Below are 15722 nucleotides of genomic sequence, written 5' to 3' on the forward strand. Positions count from 1 at the left end.
AAACTTTAAAATGTCTGGTAAGACCTCTAGCCATGCTCCTTTTAGTGAGGTTTGATTTACATATTTTTTCACATTGCATAGTTTTCCTTAAATAATTTCTTTGGGGATTTGTCTTTAAATCATTCAGCCATGTAGTTCATACTTTTCTCCATATTTGAGAATCTCTACATATGCACAATTAGATACAGTCAAATATGCACCATATTTTCCCCTTCAGCTACTCCATATCTTCCAGAAAATGATCCTCTTCCAACTTCAAGAAGTTATCCAGCCCAGTAACTGCTGCCTATGTGTGCACATGTGTGCAGAGCCAAGCGCTGCAGCATAGGAAACTTTCCGGTGACCACACCCTGAAGAGGAGGATTCTCCCTCCCCAGGAACTGTCCACTTACAACAGCTCCTCACTAAGAGTCAAGGCCTAGAAAAAGCTCACCTTATGTATCCTGAGGCTGTAGCTGGTTTGGTGTTAGGTACAGCTTACACAGACACCAACAGCCAAGATGAGGTCAGGATTGTGATAGTCATGTCCTGTCCAGAACACAGCACTTCACAGCGCTCTTCCCCCATGCTTACCTCTTACATTCTTTCCTCCTCCTCCTCTTCTGTGTCCTCCCTGCCTTGGAGGAAGATGGATGAAACTGCAAGTCTTTATATCAAACAACATAATGAGGATTGGGAACAGCAAACACTGCCTGTTCTGTCACATGCAGATAATAGATGGTGTGTGTTAGGGGTTTGGGTTTCTTTTTGTAGGGTTAAGACTAGAACTGGAATGCTAGGAATGGAAGACTCCTTAAGTGAGTGGCAAGGGGGGCTGCAGCCAGTGGAGTAATGGTGATGGGAAAGCAGAGGTGAGGTGTGGAGAAAAAAGGCGATGATTAGGAGGGAAACTGCAAATAGGATGTGTCTCCATAGCAACAGTGAGCAGTTGTTAGGTGGTGAAAGGGAGGACACATTTGTAAGAAAGCTACACCATGAGGACAATGTTCTCTCAGAAATGAGTCAAACTGAGAAAAGCCCATAGTGCCTTCATCACAGAGATAGAACTCTGAGAACCTCTACAGGCAGGTTATCCTAGAGCCCATGAGGGAGGAACCATATCCAATTCAGGAAGTTGGAAAGACTAAGCTCTTGTATAGAAACCAAACTGTGAGTTTTGTTTTCCATTTAAATTTCCAATTATACTGAAGAGACATAATACACAAAATGTTGGGTGTGTTTGTACAAAAGAGAGCTATATAAAGTAAGAAGGATCCCTAACAATTGAATGCTGAATACATAGCAACCATTGTGTGTTAACTTCTGTAACTGTCATTAGTCTTTGTTGGCTTACATCAGCTCTGAGCACTACTTCCTGCTCAGGTCCAACAACATAGCCTGATACAGCAAGAAAACATGAAAATAAGGCTTCTATTTGCCCACAGCCAGCTCTGCTCTCACCCTACGGCTCTAGCAGAGGATTCCAGCTCTGTATTCTCACATTCAGTGATCAGCACTGAGTACAGACTTCACACATGGACGTGGATTCAGCTTGATTTTCATGCTCCTTATTGTACAGGGTAATTTGTGGAAATGACATTATCTGTGTTGTGTGGACATGAAAAAGGGGGGAAATTGGGTTTTGTTGTAGCTTTCTGACCAGTATTCTGCAAAATTGCAGGCGTCCAGTGTGAGGGAAAGCAGGTGGAATCTTGGGGCAGCTTAGTGCATGCAGGAAAGTCCCTGAAACTCTCCTGTTAGGCCTCTAGATTCAGCTGCAGTGATTGTACCATGAAATGGGTCCCCCAGGCTTGAGGGAAGAGGCTGGAGTGGGTGACATACATTGTTGTTAGAGATGATCTTATCCACTATGCAGAAGCCATGAAGGGCCGATTCACAATCTCTAGAGACAATGCCATGAACACCCTGTACCTGGAAATGAACAGTCTGTGGGCTAAGGGCACAGCCATATTTTACTGTGCAAGAAACAGAGTGAGTATTACTGAGAGCTCAGCCACAAACTTCCCTGCAGGGCTCTGATGACCAGCAGGAGGCGCTGAGAGCACACAGAACTCTGGTTACAAAAGAGACCTTTGTTCAGACAGGCATAAAGGACTGGTCTCCTCTATGTCAGTGCTGCATGTACATATCTCAGTTAGGGACTTTCATGACAGGTATAGAATGTAGTAGTCCTTGACAATTTCAATAGTGTATTGAGATTTCTCTTTTCCCTGAAAGAAAAACAACACATGATCATCTCCTTAGATGCTGAAAAACATTTTGAGAAAATTCAACACCCATTCATGTTAAAAGTCCTGAGAGAGCAAGGATACAAGGCACATACCTAACCATATTAAAGACAATATACAATGAGCCTATAGCCAACATAAAACTAAATGGAAGGAAACTTAAAACAATTCTACTAAAATCGGGGAAAGGACAAAGCTGTCCCCTCTGTCTATCTCTACAAAATAGTACTTGAAGTCCTAGCTAGAGAAATAAGACAACTGAGGAGACCTTAACAATGGGAAGCTGCACACAGAGCACCATTTCTGTGTTAACTTCTGTAGCTGTCATCAGTCTTTGATGTCTTATATCAGCTCTGAGCACTGCTTCCTGCCCAGGTCCAACAACACAGCCTTCTACAGCAGGAAGACATGCAAATGAGGCTTCTCTGTGCCCATGAAAAACAGTCCTGCCCTGACCCTGCAGCTCTGACACAGGAGCTCAGCCCTGGATTCCCAGATCCTCCCATTCAGTGATCAGCACTGAGCACAGACCACTCACCATGGACTTGGGGATCAGCTTGGTTTTCTTTGTCTTGATTTTAAAAGGTAATTTATGAAGAAGAGATGCTGTGTGTTGTGTGGACATCAGAAAGAGAAAAATTGTGACAGTTTTCTGACTGTATTTTCCATGTTTGCAGGCGTCCATTGTGAGGTGCAGCTGGTGGAGTCTGGGGGAGGCTTGGTACAGCCTGGAAAGTCCATGAAACTCTCCTGTGCAGCCTCTGGATTCACATTCAGTAACTATGATATGAGCTGGGTCCGCCAGGCTCCAGGCAAGGGGCTGGAGTGGGTCGCCTACATTAGTTCTGGTAGTGGTAGCATCTACTACGCCAATGCCGTGAAGGGCCGATTCACCATCTCCAGAGACAATGCCAAGAACACCCTGTACCTGGACATGAACAGTCTGAGGTCTGAGGACACAGCCACATATTACTGTGCCAGAGACACAGTGAGTGAGTGACACTGAGAACTCAGACTCAAACCTCCCTGCAGGGAGCTGATGATCAGCAGGGGGCGCTGAGAGCACACAGAGCTCTGAGTGACAGAGAGTTACAGCCTGTTCAGAGTCCAGAAGGACATGGAGGGCTGTATTCTTGTGTTTGGCCTTCCTTCCATAGAGATTCGCTTTACAAGTACAGTTTAAAGTAATACTTGAATTGTCCAAATGTTTACTCAACTTTCAGTTTCCCAATGTGTTATGTGTTTTTATAGTGTTTTTCTCTTTCTCTCTGTATATCTACATATGTCTCTGTTTCTCTCTCTCTTTCTCTCTATGTGTGTGTGAGTCTTTGTTTGTGTGTGTGTGTGTGTGTGTGTGTGTGTGTGTGTGTGTACACATGTTGACATCTTCTTCTATCAATCTACTTGATAATTTTGAAAAAAATTCCAGCACAGGGCATGGATCTCAGTATCTGGCTAGACTGGCTGACTAGGAGTCCCAAGGATCATAGTGTTTAAAAGTACCATAGGTGGGATTACTTCTTGACTACCACACCTACCTCTTTTTGTACTTATGAAACACCAAACTCTGGTCTTTGTTCTTATGTGGTAACAACTTTAAGCACAGAACAGTTTCCATAGACCATAGATTATTTTAAAATGTAGAACAAACTCTGACTTGAAAAATCTACAGAGCATCCCAAAGAGCACATGTAATTCTTTGTGGGGACCAGGATCAGATCCTGAGGAAGCAAAGGACCCTTGAGACTGTGGAAGCCAAAACTCAGAGCAGAGACTTGGTAAGACTCCCTGGCTAGAGACTGTTTGAGGTTCTGACCCTGACCTGCGGGGATTCGACTAAAGCTCAGGAGAAGATTCACCTGTATGAGGGACAAAAATACAAGACACGAAGGAGAGCAAGTCTGAACATTGATCAAACTCTCAAACTTTATTTTTCAAGGGCAGTTTTTATAAGGCAGGAGACAGGGAAGCTTATTGCTATGGCAACCCAGCTGCAAGCTATCTCAAGACACAGGCAGAGTCATAACATTCTGCCATACCGAATATTTTCTTCTAGCTTTATCTAGTCTAACTGATAAACCACAACAGGATGGCTCCATCTTAGTCTTATCTTTAATCCAACTGTTGAACCAATACAGGGTCAGCTGGTTTCTGGTAAATGACAGACTGCTGGAGAAATAAAAACCTAAAGGGGCATGTTCTGACAAAATGGCTGAACACTGGCCATATGGACTACTGTCCCAAACAGAGTCCAAGTTAGAGCAAACAGGAAAATCAGGAAGGGCCTGTGACCATGAAACCAGATGGTCTTCAGTCTCTCCATCATCCTCACACAAACCATACACAACAGCGCCATCCACGACCAGCTGTGGGGCTCTTAGTAAAAGGGGTGTGAGGCTCCAACACTGAAAATTGAGACCAAAGTAGGTAGTGATAATGACTGAGCTTGGGTTAGCTTCTAACAGCTCCTGACCACTCAGTGGGTCGCATTTCTTTTCTTCCTGTCTAATTATTTGTTATAGTTTTGTTTCCATAGTTCCCCCAGTATTGAAAGAGCACAATGATTTTCCTTTTAATATATCAATACCATTTCTTTCCTCTAGGATCCTAAGGGTTTTAACTTGCAAAGATGCCCCAGAACATGATGTTAAGGACCTGTGGCTCATTCTGAGTTGGGTTCTTCATCTGAGGCTCAGAAGTAGTCCGGTGTGGCTCCTAGAACCAGAACAGATCATTATTCTCCACGTCATTCTGGGATCATGTGGATGTTGTCGCTATATTTGTAGGAAGCATTGGAAGCCAAGGATGATGATTGTACATCAAAAGATGCTGCACCAGGACAGGATCTAAGTGTGTCAGTTTGCCATGGATTTGCGTGCTCTATGGTGACAGCATAGCTGTGGCTGCAATACATTGATTTCTGGAGAAACAGAAGGAATGGGCTCTGTATTAGTGGCTTCTCCCAGGAGACAGAGATCAGGAAGATGAAGATGGGAACCATGGATGCTTCTACAAAGTATTTCTACTATCTTTGTCTAGGTCAGGCTTTCTGGTCCATTGAACTCTGTGAGGACGATGTTCCTCAGAGGGAGGTGAGGCGTTAACATCAGGCCCATGATGACTTCCTAGCCACAGCTGCGCTAGTGAATTCTGGGTACCTAGAAACTGTGGTACAGACAAGCTGATGCCTGGGACTGATATTTTTTGTTGTTTTCTCTCAATTTCTCACAGACCTTGATTAGCAGGTTCTAAAATCTTTGCTAATCCATATTTTCTGTGAGATGAACACCAAAGTTCTTTTTTGAATATATATTTTATTAACTTATTCATATTATATCTCAATTGTTATCCCATCCCTTGGATCCTCCCATTTAACCTCCCTCCCACTTTCCTCCTACTCCCCTCCCCTATGACTGTGACTAAAGGGGACCTAATCCACCTCCTGTATATGTTTTTAGGATATCAAGTCTCTTCTTAGTAGCTTTCTATCCTTTCTCTGAGTGCCACCATATGTAGACCATATAGGTGACTGAAGCACGAGCAAAGGACAATGCATAGACTGGACCTAGGCACCTGCACAGATGTAGCAGATGAGCAGCTCAAGTATTATGCAGGTCCCCTAGGAAGGTAGTGCGAGGCTGTATCTGACATGGACTCTGCTCTTGATTTTGATCACCTCCTTTAGGTGGGGCTGTTTTGACAGGCCACAGGTGAAGAAGACATCCTTAGTCCTGATATGATTGATGAACTGGGGTGGGTGGGTATGGGAGCTGCCTTGTTCTGGGAATAGGAGGGATGGATGGGAGAGAGAAAGGCAAGTTAGGACAAGGAAGAGAGGAGAGGAGAGATGGAGTTGTTGTCAGGATGTAAATTTAATAAATAAATGCTTTTAATTATTATTAAAATAAAAAGGTAGCACAAGACAAACCTCAGTCACCTGGAAGTTAAATTGGAAAGTTGCCCTGTGCTTCCTTTTATTCTCTCAGGAACCTCCGCCAATGCAAAGCAGCCCTCAGCCTCAGGCTGAAAGCCCAGGCCTACCTGAGAAGCCCATGTCCTTCTCACTGGAGCCTCCATCTGAGCATGGCTGTCCTGCTGCTGCTCCTCTGCCTGGTGATCTTTCCAAGCTGTAAATGTTTCAGGGCTTCAGGAGAGGGAGCTGGGACATGTGATCTATGGCATGTATGACCGATGGCCTGACATGTGAACATGGTTCCACTACAGTACTGGAAAATACTGAACAGAACACTCGGAGTGAGACATTACAGTCCTAGAGGCCCAAAACTCTCACATACAGGCAGGTAGTGATGAAAGTTACTTTTTCATTAAAAATAGGCTTTTGCATATTCTTGTTTTTTCTAACTCTCTTCTTGCTGGATGTTCCACATCTATGTATCTTTCTTGCTGTCTGTCTCACTCTAGCTTACTCTCTCATGTCTGTTACTTGCTTGCTATTCTCCTTGGGCCAAGCCCAGTACTCATTTTTTTTAAGTGATGTTTAATTTGTTATTACAGATGACATCATGATTTTTCATATCTTTTACAATCAACAGGGCATTCAAACTCAACAAGGGAAAAGAAGAATCTATCAAGGAAATGCAAACAATCTGTATAACCTATAATAAACATACAGAAAAAATCAATTTCCAAAAAATTGTCAGTATAACCTGATTATTATTTCTTAAACAATCCTCAGGAAAGTTTAATCATACATTTTTCTGACCATTTCCTAATCAGAGTAAACAAAGGACTGAGGAAAACTGTGATCACTAGCTCTCACCTCTCCTGGTAAGAGGAGCTGTCCCTGCATGAGAATCAAGAACCTGCACCATCAAAGGTGTTGTTCTGACAAGAATCTATGAAGGGAGTGGGTGCAGGGGATAGAATACTAAAATGGAAATGGGAGCCACAGGGCCCCATCTGCAGTGACAAGTTAAAGTTAAGATCCTGAAGATGTAGTCAGTGTGACAGGTGTGGGGAAGGACGCAGTAGGCACAAAATGGCAGGCAGGCTGTTCTGGAGTAGTAGTCAGCCTCCTTGCCTTCACTTCTTGACCTTGGTCTTAGCAGCCACAGCTTCCGTAGCTTTGTGCATCGTCTCCTCATCTCCCAGGAAGAACATGGGCTTCATGGGCTTGAAGTCCTTGTCCAATTCATAGATGATGGGGATGCTGGTCAGCTGGTTCACCTACATGATGGCCTCTTCTGGGGAACCCTCCTCATACTTGAAAAGGCCCCGAAGGCTGTTAGCAGGGGCAGCAGGCAAGACCTCCTTGATCTCGGAGACAATTTCTTCATTCCAGAAGGGAAGTGCTCTGTCAATAGTGTCGTTCAGGCTCTCACAGGAAGGTAGCTTGTCCTCAGTAAGATCTGAGTACCTGCAATCTTTATTGGTGTTGCTGTAGAAGGGATGATCCCACTACATCGGATGTGATAGCACATGGTAAGACTGCCTCCAGATCTTCACCTGTGCCTCACCATGCATAGCAACAGTTTCTGCTTTATTAAGACCAGTTAGTTCTCCACAGTGTCACTCACTGATGTGCCTCTTCCTGACAACCCTCAGTCCCATCTGCTCAGAGGCATCCAGATCAGTTCATAGGGTCCAATTGCTCTCTTCTTCATGAAAGTAAAGATGTCATATTCTTAGCCAGAATCTCACAACATCTGTCCTCTGCACACAGCCTCCTCTTGGCCGGCTGGGCTCAGGTTGGTGTTGTGCCAGCTGTGAAATGGTTCTCAGGTTCCAGGCACTCTTGACATGCCAGATCAGCACTAGCTTGTAGGCAGACACTGGGCAGGAGATGTGGAGCAACTCAATCATATTCAAAACAAAGGAATATCAAATGTCCTAGAATCACTTAAAGAAATGTTGAATGTCCTTAGCCATCAGAGAAATACAAATAGAAATGACACTGAGATCCTATATTACAACTATCAGAATGGCTAAGATCAAAGATTCAAGTGAGAATGTGGAGATAAGGAAACACTCCTCTGTTGCTGGTGGGTGTGCAAACTTGTGCAAGCACTTTCGAAATCAAATTGGCACTTTCTCAGAAAATTACCAACAGGTCTACCTGAAGACCAACATATATAACTACGACATTTGGTCAACTATGTTCATAGTGGCATTATTGGTAATAACTAGAAACTGGAAACAACCCAGATGTCCCTCAACGGAAGAAGGAATAAAAAAATTCGGGGACATGCAAAAATTGAATACTATTCAGCTATCAAAAAAGAACATCATGAAATTTGCAGGCAAATGGATGGAACTGGAAAAAGTCATCCTGAGTGAATTAACCCAGGAGGACACACTTGGTATATACTCACTTATAAGTGATATTATCCATAAAATACAGAATAACCATATTATAATACAAACACCTAAAGAAGCTAATTAACAAGGAGGACCCTAGGGAGAATGCTTAATTCTCACTCAGAAGAACAAAGGGAATGGACTCTGGAAACATTTGAAGAGAGGGAACAAGATGCGAGCCTACCATACATGTCCTCTGAAAGACTCCATCAAATACCTCCAGAAGCTGAAGTAGAGAAGCTGATTCTCACAGCCAAACTTTGACAGAGCACAAGGAGTCATACAGAAGTGTGGGAGTGAGGATAGAAGGACCCAGATGGTACAGGAGCTCCACAAGAAGACCACCAAAGCCAACCAGACTGAGCCCAGGAATGAGGGGGTGGCAGAGGCTGATGCACCAAAAAAAGTCTATAAAGAGGACATAGGCCCCTTGCTCAGATGTAGTAAATAGGCACTTCAGTCTCCATATGTATCCTTTATTAAGGGTAGCAGGGACTGTCCCTGATATGGACTCTGTTGGCTGCTCATTAAGCACTTCCCCCAGACTCGGTGCCTTGCCATGCCACAGAGGAAGAGGAGGCAGTCAGCCCTGATGAGAACTGTTAGCCTGGGGTCAGTTGGTAGTGGAAAAGAGATCCCTTTTGCTGAGGATTACAGGAAAGGTATAGGGAGGAAGAAGAAGGGAGGGTGGGACCAGGAGGAGATGAGGGGAGGGGGTTACAATTTGTATGTAAAGTGAATACATTTTAAATCATAAATGTAAATTTAAAAATCACAGACATGGGTCCTTGATAATTTAAATCATAATGTTAAATAAAATATTATCCATATTATTCATATATTTGCTAAGAGAATGAATCTTCTCAAAATTATATGTTCGAATTTTATCCCTTTTTAAAGTAATTCTTCATGTGAGATAAACACAAAGGGGAAAGGAATATCTTGGAGAAGCTGTGAGTGTCTGAAGAAAGATTGACAGACTGAAGCAGAGAGAAGGACACTGACAGGAACACTTGTAAGATTCTGTGCTTCTCGGGGAGATCCATTAGGTGATTAAGTGAGTTGTCCCCAAGATGTTAAACTAAATTTGCCCAGAGCTTCTGAGAAGATAAGATTCCAAGAATAACCTAAGATGTACCCAAAACAAACAGCTATAGAGTATTTTGAGGACTCTTGAGGAAAAAACATTAAGATAAGGCTGACTCCAGAATTCATCAGAAACTCATCAGGCTTTGAAGGATCCAATTTGTGGTGGAAGGAAGACACTGTTGGTAAACAAGCAGCTATTCAGAATATTGGAGTAGGAAGTTTTTAATGTTCTACTCAACTGGCTTTTAGTAACTTTCAAGAACCTTCAAAGTATTATGAACAAATGACATGGGGCACACATAGTGTAGGTGTCCATCAGAACATACAGGGGTTAGCTGTCTTCCCAATGTCAGTATCTCTCTCCACCACTGACACACAAAACAAATATTTTGTACAGAGGAATAAGGGACAAAACATATGGGGTGTCTAATGCAAAAATAAAAAATAAAAATTGGTGGAAGTTCTTGATTTCTGACTGAACAGCTTAGTTTGGACTCTTCTTTCCCTTCCCTGTTGCTTTACATTACCAGAGCATGGAGAAAAGGCCTGTGATCACTTGTTCTCAAGCCAAGGGTTACTATTCTTCAACCATGGCCTCCTCTCCACTTCTGGCCATAATTTAGGCTTCTCTATCCTTTTGATGGCTTCAGATAACATAACTCTCATGTCTGGTTGCATGATACTTCTTTATATACAGTGTTGTGAACAGTTGGCCTTCCCTTCCCTCTCTAATGCAATAATCTTATTAAACAATCTGGCTTGAGAATGTGTTTCAAGCTTTAAAGAGAAAATGCAAGAAACATAAAAGTACAAAGAGTCAGAAAGACAGATGGCCCAGATAAGGAGGTAGTGAGACTACTACTTACATATAGGGTCCTTGAAAGACAGGTGACTATGTGAGCCAACTTCTATGTCAGCACGGACAATCTCTTGGATCTCCTCTCAGATAAATATTTAAAATCATCATGCTGACCCCCTTCAAAGTCCAGATCCACAGGCCTTCCTGATCTCCTTGTGGAGTTCTTGAGGCCTCTGGCTCCTCCTATCACCTCATTCTTCCATACCACTATCAATACTGCACCAAGAGTCCATATGAGAGGCCCAACATGTGTCCTGTTGCCCCAGATGGGTGGAGTCTCTCAGAGGACATCTATATTGACTAACATCCATGAACCAGTGAGTATATACTATGTGCACCACTCTGGGTCTGGGTTACCTCACTCAGGATGATTTTCCTACTCCCATCCATTTGTGGGCAAATTTCAAGATTTCTTTGATTTTCATATATGAATACTATTCCATTTTGTAAATATACCACAGTGTCTTTATCCATTCTTTTCTTGAGGGACATCTAGGTTGTTTCTAGATTCCGGTTATGACAAATAAGGCGGCTATGACTTAGTTGAACAAATGTTCTTGTATGGTAGAGCATCATTTGGGTATATACTCTTGAGAGGTAATGCTGGGTCTTTTTTTTATCTAGGTAATTTATGCAGATTACGTCTCAGTTGTTATCCCCTCATGTCAATCTACCCCTTTCCCCTTCTCTCCTTCCTTAACACTTTTCCAATTCCCTAGGTCTCTGACAGAAGGGGACCTTGTTCCCCACCATATTATCACAGTTTCAGGTCTCATCCTGGTAGCCTGAATTCCCTTCCTCTGGGTGCCAACAGGCCTACCCACCAAGGGGAAGTGGTCAACTAGGGCACATCAGGGTTCATGTCAGAGTCAGTCTCCACTCTCCACACAACCTTAGAGAATATGCTGTTCATTGGCTGGATGTGAATAGGGGTTCTAGGTTTACTGTATACATTGTCCTTGGTACAGTAGTTTGAGCAGTACCCCTGGGTCTAGATCCATCAGCCTCTATGGTCTTCTTATATGTTTCTAGGATCATCTGGCCCCTTCTACTTCCCCATTCTCATTGCAGGGACTTAAGGTAGTATTATTCTGAGTTTCTGAGAAAATGTCTGATGGATTTCCGAAGTACTTGAACTAGTTTGTACTCACACCAGCAATGAAGGAGTGTTCCTTGTTCTCCACATCCTCGCCAGCCTCTGCTGTCACTTGAGTTTTTGTTCTTAGCCATTCTAATGTATTAGATGGAATCTCAGAGTGTTTTGATATGCATTTTCCTGATGACTAAGGATGCTGAGCATTTCTTTAGGTATCTTTGGCCATTCAATATTATGCTGTTGAGAATTCTCTGTTTAGCTCTATACTCCATTTTTTAAAATTCTCTTATTGGTTTAGTGGTGCTTAACTCCTTGAGTTCTTTATCTATCTTGGATATTAGCTCTTTGTTAGATATAGGGTTGGTGAAGATATTGTCTCAGTCTGTAGGCTTGGTATTCTGTTGAGGAAGTTGTCTCCTGCTCCAATAAATTCACACATATTCCCCCGTTTTTCTTCTAGCAGATTTATTGTGACCAGTTTTATGTTAAGGTCTTTAAACTGCTTGGAGTTTAGTATTGTGCATAGTAATAAATACGGATCTATTTGCATTTTTCTAAACTGTTGCACCAAACAAGAACAATTCATGTACCAAACCAGGATCCCCTGTTCAAATAGAGCCAATGGACACCTTATTCTCCAACATTGTTGAGGGATCAGGGACTGCCCCATAAAATGAACTCTGGTGCTCCCAGTCTTGATCACTTAATAAAAAGAAAATATATTGAAAAAACATGGAGGGAAAAATTAGAAGGAGCTTTTAATCTCACCTTTCTGTAAAAAAGAACAGTCTCTGCCCAGCTAAATGTCACCATTGAAGTGGAAAAGTTTTAAAAATGGAGACTGTTCAGCTCTGGCCCTGACTAGATGACCTTTAGAGACTCCACCCAGCAGGGGATTGGGACAGATACTAGGACTCCCAGGCAGACTCTTGGCAAAGAGCTGTGAGTTGTATGGAAGAGCTGGGGATGGAAGAACAGGGATGCAGGGGGTGTTTGTCAGGAGCTCCATAAGGAGACTATCAGGGCTGGTGGACCTGGAGCCAGGTGGGTCCTGCACGAACTCATGTACCAACCAAGGACATTGCCAGCAGAGAACCTAGACACCCTGTGCAGATGAAGCCAATGGATATCTCATTTTTCATGTGGGGAAGAGGGGAAGGAGATCAGGGGACAGCCTATGACATCAACTCTGGTGCCCTTGGGGAAGATTCCCTAAGGGATTCAGAGGAATGGATGCAGGGTACTCAGATGAGACCTAATAAGCTGTGGTAATAAGGTAGGGAAAGAGGACCCCACCTGTCAGGTCTAGTGGGGAGGAAGAGGGTGGAAGATGATAGGTAGGTGGGAATGGAAAGTAAGAGTGAGGGGAATACAATCACGATGTAATGAAAACAAATAGGCATGTCTTATCCAGAAGACAGCACCTCACAGCACACCTCGCATGCTCCAAGCCTTACATCTATTCCACATCTACCTAAAAATCTTCTGCATTGTAGATGAACATGGATGAAACTGGAAGTCTTTATATCAAACAAGATAATGAAGATTGGGAAGAACAAACCTGCCTGTTTCTATCACATGCAGGAAATAGATGGTGTGTGTTACGGGTTTGGGCTTCTTTTTGTAGGGATCTAAACTAGAACTGGAATGCTAGGAAGGAAGATTTCTTAAGTCAGTGGCAAGGGTGAGAAGGACAGGGGAATAATGGTGATGGGAAAGCAAAGGTGAGGTGTGGTGAGAGAAAGGGATGAGTAGGAGGGAAACAAGAGAACTGGAGAAACAAGACCAAAATCAGACTAAAAATCAGCTAAAAGTAACAGTTATACTAATTATGTAAATCTGGGGAAATGAAATGAAGCCTAACACAGAGGCAGTGACGTGTTGTCTGCTGTAAAGATGAAGGATGAGAGTGGTGGACAGAATCTGAAGGAACCATGAGAAGAGTTCAGTTGCAAACCAAGTCAGTGTGCGGCAAATAAGAATGTCTCCATTGCAACCACTGAGGGAAGACCGGCAGTAAACAAAGGATGACATATCTACAGGCCAGCTACGTTAATAGGAGAGAGCTCTCTCAGGAATGAATAAAATTAACAAAAGTTCCCCGTGTCCTAATCAGAAGGAAAGAATTCTAATTACCTCCCTGCATTTTCATGACCAGGTCCAAGAGACATATCAGGGATAAATCATGCCCACTTCAGGCAGTAGGAAAGACTGAGCTCTTATACACTGAGCTCCTCACAACACTGTGTGAGGATCTATTTAATTTAACATTCATACTGGGAAGACATAGCAGTATGTTATGACAACATGCTGTGTGCATGTGCACAATAGAGAACTAAATAAAGTAGGATGCATCCTTAACAATGGAAAGCTGCATACCGAGCAACCATTCTGTGTTAACTTCTGTAACTGTCATCAGTTGTTGATGCCTTATATCAGCTCTGAACACTGCTTCCTGCCCAGGTCCAACAACATAGCCTGCTACAGCAAGAAGACATGCAAATGAGGCTTCTCTGTGCCCATGAAAAACAGTCCTGCCCTGACCCTGCAGCTCTGGCACAGGAGCTCAGCCCTGGATTCCCAGATCCTCCCATTCAGTGATCAGCACTGAGCACAGACCACTCACCATGGACTTGGGGATCAGCTTGGTTTTCTTTGTCTTGATTTTAAAAGGTAATTTATGGAGAAGAGATGCTGTGTGTTGTGTGGGCATCAGAAAGAGAAACATTATGACGATTTTCTAACCAGTATTCTCCATGTTTTCAGGAGTCCATTGTGAGGTGCAGCTGGTGGAGTCCGGAGGAGGCTTGGTACAGCCTGGAAAGTCCATGAAACTCTCCTGTGCAGCCTCTGGATTCCCATTCGATAGCTATGATATGAACTAGGTTCGCCAGGCTCCAGGCAAGGGGCTGGAGTGGGTCGCGTACATTAGTCCTAGTAGTAGTTACATCTACTACGCTGATGCCGTGAAGGGCCGATTCACCATCTCCAGAGACAATGCCAAGAACACCCTGTACCTGGACATGAACAGTCTGAGGTCTGAGGACACAACCACATATTACTGTACCAGACACACAGTGAGTGAGTGACACTGAGAACTCAGACACAAACCTCCCTGCAGGGAGCTGATGATCAGCAGGGGGCGCTGAGAGCACATAGAGATTTGAGTGAGAGAGTTATAGACTGTTCAGAGTCCTGAAGCACATGGAGGGCTGGATTCTTCTGTGTTTGGCCTGCCTTCCATAGAAATTCTCTCTACAAGTACAGTGTAAAGTAATACTTGAATTGTCCAAATGTTTTCTCAACTTTCAATTTTCCATTGTGATATGTGTTTGTATAGTGTTTTTCTTTGTCTCTCTGTATGTCTATGTCTCTCTTTCTCTCTCTCACTTTCTATGTGTGTGTGAGTCTGTGTGTGTGTATGTGTGTGTTTGTGTGTGTGTGCACATGTTGACATGTCTTCTTCTATCAATCTACATGATAATTTTGAAAAAAAAGTTCCATCACATGGCCTGGATCTCAGCATCTGGATAGACTGCCTGACTAGTGAGTCCCTTGGATCACATTGCTCAAAGGTCCCACAGGTGGGATTAGTTCTTGGCTACCACACCTTCCTCTTTTTGTACTTATGGAGGACAAAACTCTGGTCTTTGTTCTTATGTGGTAAGAATTTTAAGCACAGAACAGTTTCCAAGCTCATAAATTATTTTAAAGTGTAGAACAAACTCTGACTTGAAAAATCTGCAGAGCATCCCAAAGAGCACACGGGATTCTATATGGGGACCAGGATCAGATCCTGAGGAATCAAAGTACCCTTGAGACTTTGGAATCCAAAACTCAGAGCAGATACTTGGTAAGATTCTCTAGCTAGGGACTGTTTAGGGTTCAATTTAGAGCCAATAGGGGAATAAGGCAGGGCCGGTGACCATGAAACCAGATGGCCTTCAGTCTCTCCATCATCCTCACACAAACCATACACAACAGAGCGATCCCTGACCAGCTGTAGGGCTGTTATTAAAATGCATGTGAGGCTCAGCCCTGAGAAGTGAGGCCAAAGTAGGAAGTGATAATGACTGAGCTTGGGTTAGCTACTAACAGCTCCTGACCACTCAATGGGTCGCATTTCTTTTCT

General features: G+C 43.3%; 1 pseudogene and 1 gene segment (V, D, J or C); one reads left to right on the top strand and one right to left on the bottom strand.

Moving 5' to 3' along the window:
• LOC311603441 (immunoglobulin heavy variable 3-23-like) overlaps positions 1 to 15722 on the top strand; it is a 164846-nt gene that overhangs the window by 81645 nt on the left and 67479 nt on the right.
• On the bottom strand, positions 7272 to 8737 carry LOC311603389 (phosphoglycerate mutase 1-like; annotated as a pseudogene). Its single transcript has 2 exons — positions 8731 to 8737; positions 7272 to 7747 (listed from the first exon to the last, which is right to left on the bottom strand). The product of its transcript is annotated as a phosphoglycerate mutase 1-like (transcript).

This window comes from Acomys minous (genome assembly GCF_964271855.1).
Source record: "Acomys minous genome assembly, chromosome: 8".
In the NCBI taxonomy this organism is placed as follows: Eukaryota; Metazoa; Chordata; class Mammalia; order Rodentia; family Muridae; genus Acomys; species Acomys minous.